Source organism: Aegilops tauschii, chromosome 4, assembly GCF_002575655.3.
Source record: "Aegilops tauschii subsp. strangulata cultivar AL8/78 chromosome 4, Aet v6.0, whole genome shotgun sequence".
Classification (NCBI taxonomy): Eukaryota; Viridiplantae; Streptophyta; class Magnoliopsida; order Poales; family Poaceae; genus Aegilops; species Aegilops tauschii.
The window spans coordinates 448,972,949-448,981,258 of record NC_053038.3 but is presented as its reverse complement, the minus strand read 5'-3'; positions in this window follow the sequence as shown (position 1 = coordinate 448,981,258).

Below are 8,310 nucleotides of genomic sequence, written 5' to 3'. Positions count from 1 at the left end.
TTCATCTATTTCTACAAAATTAATCCACCGCCGTGCTCTAAAAGATATAAGTGAAGCACTAGAACAAACAACAAACTACTCCGAAAGATATAAGTGAAGATCAATGAGTAGTCAAATAATTATGCAACTATGTGAAGACTCTCTAACATTTAAGAATTTCATATCTTGGTATTTTATTCAAGCAGCAAGCAAAACAAAATAAAATGACATGACGCTCCAATCAAATCACATATCATGTGGTGAATAAAAATATAGCTCCAAGTAAAGTTATCGATGAACGAAGACGAAAGAGGGGATGCCTTCCGGGGCATCCCCAAGCTTAGGCTCTTGGTTATCCTTGAATATTACCTTGGGGTGCCTTGGGCATCCCCAAGCTTAGGCTCTTGCCACTCCTTATTTTATAGTCCATCGAATCTTTACCCAAAACTTGAAAACTTCACAACACAAAACTTAACAGAAAACTCGTGAGCTCCGTTAGCGAAAGAAAACAAAACACCACTTCAAGGTACTGTAATGAACTCATTATTTATTTATATTGGTGTTAAAAATACTGTATTCCAACTTCTCTATGGTTTATAAACTATTTTACTAGCCATAGAGTCATCAAAATAAGCAAACAACACAATGAAAACAGAATCTGTCAAAAACAGAACAGTCTGTAGTAATCTGTAACTAACGCAAACTTATGGAACTCCAAAAATTCTAAAATAAATTGGTGGACCTGAGGAATTTTTCTAGTAATCATCGGCAAAAAGAATCAACTAAATAGCACTCTCCAGTAAAAAGTTGAAGCTAATCTCGTGAGCGCTAAAGTTTCTGTTTTTAACAGCATGATCATAAAGACTTCACCCAAGTCTTCCCAAAGGTTCTACTTGGCACAAACACTAATTAAAACATAAAACCACATCTAACCAGAGGCTAGATGGATTATTTATTACTAAACAGAACCAAAAAGCAAGAAACTAAAATAAAGTTGGGTTGCCTCGCAACAAGCGCTATCGTTTAATGCCCCTAGCTAGGCATGATGATTTCAATGATGTTCACATAAAAGATAAGAATTGAAACACAAAGAGAGCATCATGAAGAATATGACTAGCATATTTAAGTCTAACCCACTTCCTATGCATAGGGATTTTATGAGCAAACAACTTATGGGAACAATAATTAACTAGCATAGGAAGGTAAAACAAGCATAACTTCAAAACTTTAAGCACATAGAGAGGAAACTTGATATTATTGCAATTCCTACAAGCATATATTCCTCCCTCATAATAATTTTCAGTAGCATCATGAATGAATTCAAAAATATAACCATCACATAAAGTATTCTTTTCATGATCTACAAGCATAGAAAATTTACTACTCTCCACACAAGCAAAATTCTTCTCATTCGGAATAGTGGGAGTATCATAAGAGACTTGAATACTATAAATTGTTTCCACATTAAAAGAGTAATGTTCAGAAAAAGGGTAATCATAATCATGACAAGTTTTATAAATATAATCATCACTACTTTTTATAGCATAAGTTTCATCACAATAATCATCATAAGTAGCAACTTTGTTCTCATCATAATCAATTGAAATCTCTTCCGAAATAGTGGATACATCACTAAATAAAGTCATGACCTCTCCAAATCCACTTTCATAAATATTTTCATCATAAGTAGGAGGTATGCTATCATCATTATAAATTTGCATATCGAAACTTGAGAGGCTAAAAATATCATCTTCATTAGACATAGCATCCCCAAGCTTGGGACAAACATTAATTGCAGCAAATATATTCTCAAAAACATCATCTTCTTCAAACATAGCATCCCCAAGCTTGGGCCTTTTCATATCATAAGCATAATCACTCTCATCATTAATAGTATGGATAGCACCAATAGTATAGCAATTGTCATATTCCAAGCAAGTGCCAAAAAGATTTTCAAGATCATAAGAAGTATCATTATCTTCCCAATCATAATCATCACAACAAGCAATAGGCATAACGAGATCATCATCAAGTGCATCATCTTCATTTTCATGAGGCACAACAATAATAGGAGCAACATTATTTGGGAGAGATATCTTTTTACCTCTCCTCCTTTTTCTTTTCTTCTTCTTCACCACATCATGTGTCGGTTCAATCCTCTTTTTGGAGCTCCTTATTAATGGAATTGGTTGAATAGAAGGCTCCTCCTCGTTACCTGATTCATCATAAGAAATAATAGGAGGATATTGGGAAGTCTCTTCCCTTTCATTAGTATTCTCTTCATATTCTATTTGTTTTCTTTTCTTTATGTAGTTGGCAATATATGGATTTTCAATGCAATTCACCGCGCAATACATATAAATTTCCTCTAGATCAAAATGAAGAACTCTATCAAGGGCAAATTCTGGATTAACCTTAGTTATATGTTTCATTTCTTCATAACCCAAGAGCAAACTAAGTTCATTATGATGTGCAAGAGAAATCAAGTCATCACAATTTTTTGACACAATACAATCATGAAACAATTTGCATTGGGTACTGAAATGATCATGTTCATTGCAAAGTTCACAAGTACGGCTAAGAAAATTTAAATTTTCAGCACAAACATCTAGCCTTTCTTGCAACCATTTAGTTTCTAAATGCTTATGCCTCTTGCAATATCTATCTTCCCTATTTGGTGTGTACTTGCAAACCCAATGCACTCCACAAAAATTGACATGTTTATAGGAGACATTTTCATCATAACTAGTGCAATCATCATTAGTACTATGGATATTCAAGGAGTTCATACTAACAACATTGCAATCATGCTCTTCGTTCAAATATTTAGTGCCAAACATTTTAATGCATTCTTCTTCTAACACTTTGGCACAATTTTATTTTCCATCATACTCATGAAAGATATTAAAAAGATGAAGCGTATGAGGCAAACTCAATTCCATTTTTTTGTAATTTTCTTTTATAGACTAAACTAGTGATAAAACAAGAAACTAAAAGATTCGATTGCAAGATCTAAAGATATACCTTCAAGCACTCACCTCCCTGGCAACGGCGCCAGAAACTGCTTGATGTCTACTACGCAACCTTCTTCTTGTAGACGTTGTTGGGCCTCCAAGTGCAGAGGTTTGTAGGACAGTAGCAAATTTCCCTCAAGTGGATGACCTAAGGTTTATCAATCCGTGGGAGGCGTAGGATGAAGATGGTCTCTCTCAAGCAACCCTGCAACCAAATAACAAAGAGTATCTTGTGTCCCCAACACACCCAATACAATGGTAAATTGTATAGGTGCACTAGTTTGGCGAAGAGATGGTGATACAAGTGCAATATGGATGGTAGATATAAGTTTTTGTAATCTGAAATTATAAAAACAGCAAGGTAACAAGTGGTAAAAGTGAGCGTAAACGGTATTGCAATGCTAGGAAACAAGGCCTAGGGTTCATACTTTCACTAGTGCAAGTTCTCTCAACAATAATAACATAATTGGATCATATAACTATCCCTCAACATGCAACAAAGAGTCACTCCAAAGTCACTAATAGCGGAGAACAAACGAAGAGATTATGGTAGGGTACGAAACCACCTCAAAGTTATTCTTTCCGATCAATCCATTGGGCTATTCCTATAAGTGTCACAAACAGCCCTAGAGTTTGTAGTAAAATAACACCTTAAGACACACATCAACCAAAACCCTAATGTCACCTAGATACTGCAATGTCACCTCAAGTATCCGTGGGTATGATTATACGATATGCATCACACAATCTCAAATTCATCTATTCAACCAACACATAGAACCTCAAAGAGTGCCCCAAAGTTTCTATCGGAGAGTCAAGATGAAAACGTGTGCCAACCCCTATGCATAGGTTCATGGGCGGAACCCGCAAGTTGATCACCAAAACATACATCAAGTGGATCAATAGAATACCCCATTGTCACCACAGGTATCCCACGCAAGACATACATCAAGTGTTCTCAAATCCTTAAAGACTCAATCCGATAAGATAACTTCAAAGGGAAAACTCAATCCATTACAAGAGAGTAGAGGGGGAGAAACATCATAAGATCCAACTATAATAGCAAAGCTCGCGATACATCAAGATCGTGCCAAATCAAGAACACGAGAGAGAGAGATCAAACACATAGCTACTGGTACATACCCTCAGCCCCGAGGGTGAACTACTCCCTCCTCGTCATGGAGAGCGCCGGGATGATGAAGATGGCCACCGGTGAGGGTTCCCCCCTCCGGCAGTGTGCCGGAACAGGGTCCCGATTGGTTTTTGGTGGCTACAGAGGCTTACGGCGATGGAACTCCCGATCTATTCTGTTCCCCTAAGGTTTTAGGGTATATGGATATATATAGGCGGAAGAAATATGTCAGGGGAACCACGAGGGGCCCACGAGGGTGGAGGGCGCGCCCAGGGGGTGGGCGCGCCCCCCTGCCTCGCGCCTCCCTCGTTGCTTTCCTGACGTGCAGTCCAAGTCCCCCGGATTGCTTTCTTTCCAAAAATAACTTCTCCAGAAGGTTTCATTCCGTTTCGACTCCGTTTGATATTCCTTTTCTTCGAAACACTGAAACAAGGGAAAAACAGGAACTGGCACTGGGCTCTATGTTAATAGGTTAGTCCCAAAAATAATATAAAAGTGCATAATAAAGCCCATAAACATCCAAAACAGATAATATAATAGCATGGAAGAATCAAAAATTATAGATACGTTGGAGACGTATCACCTATCCAACTCACATATCACCTCAACAACCTGCACACCTTATCAAAATTCCGCAAGAAAAAATAATAAATGGGGAAACAGATAGGATGCCCTCGCCTTGGGGTTCAGGTTCTTTCCTGGCTGTAGGCTAGTCCTAAATGCTTGATCAAAAGCTGCAATTAAAGCAAATGGTGTTAGCTAAGATACAAGGTATAGCAAACCTCTCTCTCACTCGGTCACTCTCATCTGAGCCAACTGATAAAATGTCCCATCTTTACTTTAACTTGGTAACATTAGGAACATAAAATTTCCCATCTTGACCACTATCTGAGCAACATTACGAAGATGAACAAAATTGCAAATCGCAGTTCCTACCTGGAGTAATAACAAACCATGACCTAGTGGTAGGAGTAAACGAATGAAAAATATAGTATCCTTCCTAAGAGCAACGGGGACATCCCTTGTCTTGGATTACTCCAGCTTCCTATCCCCGTGCAACAGAACGCCCTAGCTACCCGTCACCATGCTCACTCGCCTCGTTGCCCTCCTCATCTCTGATCAAAGTAATTCATTTTTGCATTGGTACAATTTTGAGTTTGGGGCCACATAAGCAATACTCAAGTAATTCTTTAGGGAACTCCAAAGAGACAAAGAAACAAATCTAAAGTTGTTGCATGCAACTACATTTCATCACTTAAAATTAAAGAGCAATTCTTGCATGCAACTGCATTTTGCAAGTAATTTCACTTTTGAGGAACTGTAATGTTATTGTTTTCCAATAGCCATTCAAAAACTATTTCTCTCAGAAGGAAGCCCACTTCAGTGGAGTTCAAGAATAGATATTTCTGGATGTCTATGAAACACCTGCGCTAGATTGGGACAACAAATTGAAACTGTAATCGTCAGGACCAAGTGCCATACTTTTCTTCTTGTGAAATTTTCTTCAGGCTGTTTTATCACAGAAAAACCTAAATGGACTCACTCTTTCTATGGTTGCTTTTGTAAGATAAAAATGTACTTCAAATAGTAACACTCTTTCTATGGTTGGTTTTATAAGAGTTATCTGAATTTGGTAGATTAATTCTGCTTGATCTTTGTAGGAAATACTCCAAGATTAATATTTGTTCATAGGTATAATAAAAATTCAAGAATGAAGGTATAATCAAAATTAACAAACGACAGCTTGATCATTGAACAATCAATAATAGTTCTTGCGAGATTGCAGGTTCAGTTAAGCCACTACTTTAACTCGCCAAGTTGTAGACACGATTGTCGGTGTACAAAAGTAGGGGCTCTCTTTTTGACCCTTTTACTTGTGCATGGGCAGTCAGAGCCGCGCCCGCGGCCACACTTAACAAGGCAGAGGAGGGAAGCCGGAGGGAAACCGAAGCACAAGACAAACAAGGCAACGCCAAGGCCAAGAAGCACTAAAGAGCAGAGAGGCGAGGTGGACTCCCCCCGGCAAGACCCTTGCCGGGGCGGCCTCCGCGGTCCCGGCAAGAGCCTTGCCGGGGAAACTTGCCCAACGCCTGCAGAGCGAGCCACCCTTGAGCCCAAGGGTTCCAAACGCGGTCAACAACTACATTGGAACCAGGGCTCGGGAGGCACCTCCGTGGTGGCATGCAGATCTTTGTGAAGATCATGAATACATGAGATCAGATGAGAACCAGAAGACGACGACCCTCGGCGGAATCCTAGCCGAGGAAATCCACAAAGACCCCCGGCAAGCACCTTGCCGGGCACGACCGCAGTGCCACGGCAAGACCCTTGCCGAGGACACCAGCGGGGCCATAGCCAGGCCCGCGTCTGCCAAGATGCCACCGCCGTCCCCAAGCAGCTGCAAGCTCAACAAGCTGGGCAGGCACCTGCGTGGCGACGGGCGGCCTCTACACCGACCCAGCAAGCACCTGCGTGGTGGCATGCAGATCTTCGTGAAGACTCCAACACCGCGCCAGCCCAGCAGCCAGCCAACGTGGCGCCACGACGCCTCGTCAGCTCGGACGCGTATCGAGGCCAGGCGGAGCGACGATAGCTGGGCCGTGCTTCCTCGCCGTCCCAGATAAAGCAAGGGGGGCACGTCGGCAGCGCATTAAATGCGTTTGTCTGGCGGTCCCAGAAGATAGGCTTATCGACTGTAGACCTTTCCACCTCCTGTGTGCCACTGTGGCAACCCCTTTTGCCTATAAAAGGAGGCCCGAGGCGACCAGGAGAAGGATTCGGCTCTTTGGAACTACGCAACCACCGTAGCTAGTTCGAGTGCTCAAGAACACTCAGAAATACACACCAAAGCAGAACTAGGGTATTACGCATCCTCGCGGCCCGAACCTGGGTAAACGATCCTTGTGCTAGCTCCTAAACCTGCTCTTCTCGCAACCCCGCGCCCGCCGACCGTAGAAGGGATTCCAGTGATCGCATAGGTGTCAGTTTCCCCGACATCTTTGGCGCGCCAGGTAGGGGGGCGCAGTTGTGAGAATCTGGTTTAGTAGCCAGCTTAGCAGTTCCTCGTGGCCATGGCCTCTAAAGAAGAAGACGGCCAGGAGAACGGCGCCACCTGCAAGCGCGAAGGGCGCCAGTGCGGCGACAGGAAAGCTAAGTCATGCTGAACTTTAAATATTTCCTTTTTATATAAGGTTATTCCCCTCGGAGATCTCGTCCTTTGTATGGAAAACCTGCACGCAATGGGGCCATTCCGCTATTGGCAACGCCCTTACTCTGTTTCGAGTCCGCTCAACAGCTTAAGCGGCCGCGTCGAGAACGGCACGGTAGCCTTCCGCAATTGGCAACGCTCTCGATTCTGACTCAAGTCAAGCTCGACAGTTTGAGCGGACGCGTTAAGAGTGGTAAGGTGGTTTGCCTGGCAGCAAGCACACCCGGCAGGCCGTCGGGGATCCGTCCTCCAGGCCCCGTGCCCTGGGTTTACGTGCTGGCAAGCCTACCCGATTAACGTAGGGTGAACGTACAAAGGGGGGATTGAACAGGAAAGTAACATGCATAATATCAAAAGTGATGCAGAGTTATATTACATCAAGAGTTGCTGCGGTTCTAACTAAGATAAAAATTGTCTTGGTCATGAACCTGCAGCGGCAGTGAGAAACTGGGTGCCTAGTCCCGGCGCTGGCCCTCTACCCTCAGAATTCCATCGATGTCGCTGATGACGGGCTCGATACGCTCCCTGAGCGGCGCGAGGTCCACATCCTCCGGCAAGCTCTCCAGTGCAGTGTCGAAGTCGAGGGAGGGGTTCCAGTACGCCACCTTGGTGAGAACCTTGGTCATGACGCCCCGGCAAAGCCTCCGGGCCTCATTGGCCAGGAAAGTCGCCTTGGTGGAGCGGAAATGCTCCAGGGCTCCAAGAACACCCTCAAAGAACAGGGTCAGCTTGGCGTTGGGGCTCGCGTTGCGCTCCAGGGTGTACCTCGCACTCGGCATCCCCATGGTGGCCAGCTGCGTGGTGATCCTGCCGGCGACATCTTCGAGGCGGCCGATCCAGCGGTTCTCGCCCTCCACAAAATCCTTGTGGTTGGCGGCTTCGTTCTTCCACTGCTGCTTCTCGGCCTCCAGATCCCTGGCCAGGGTCTCCTCCCAGGCCTTGGCCTCCGAAAGCATCTTCTCAAGACCCTCCAGCTT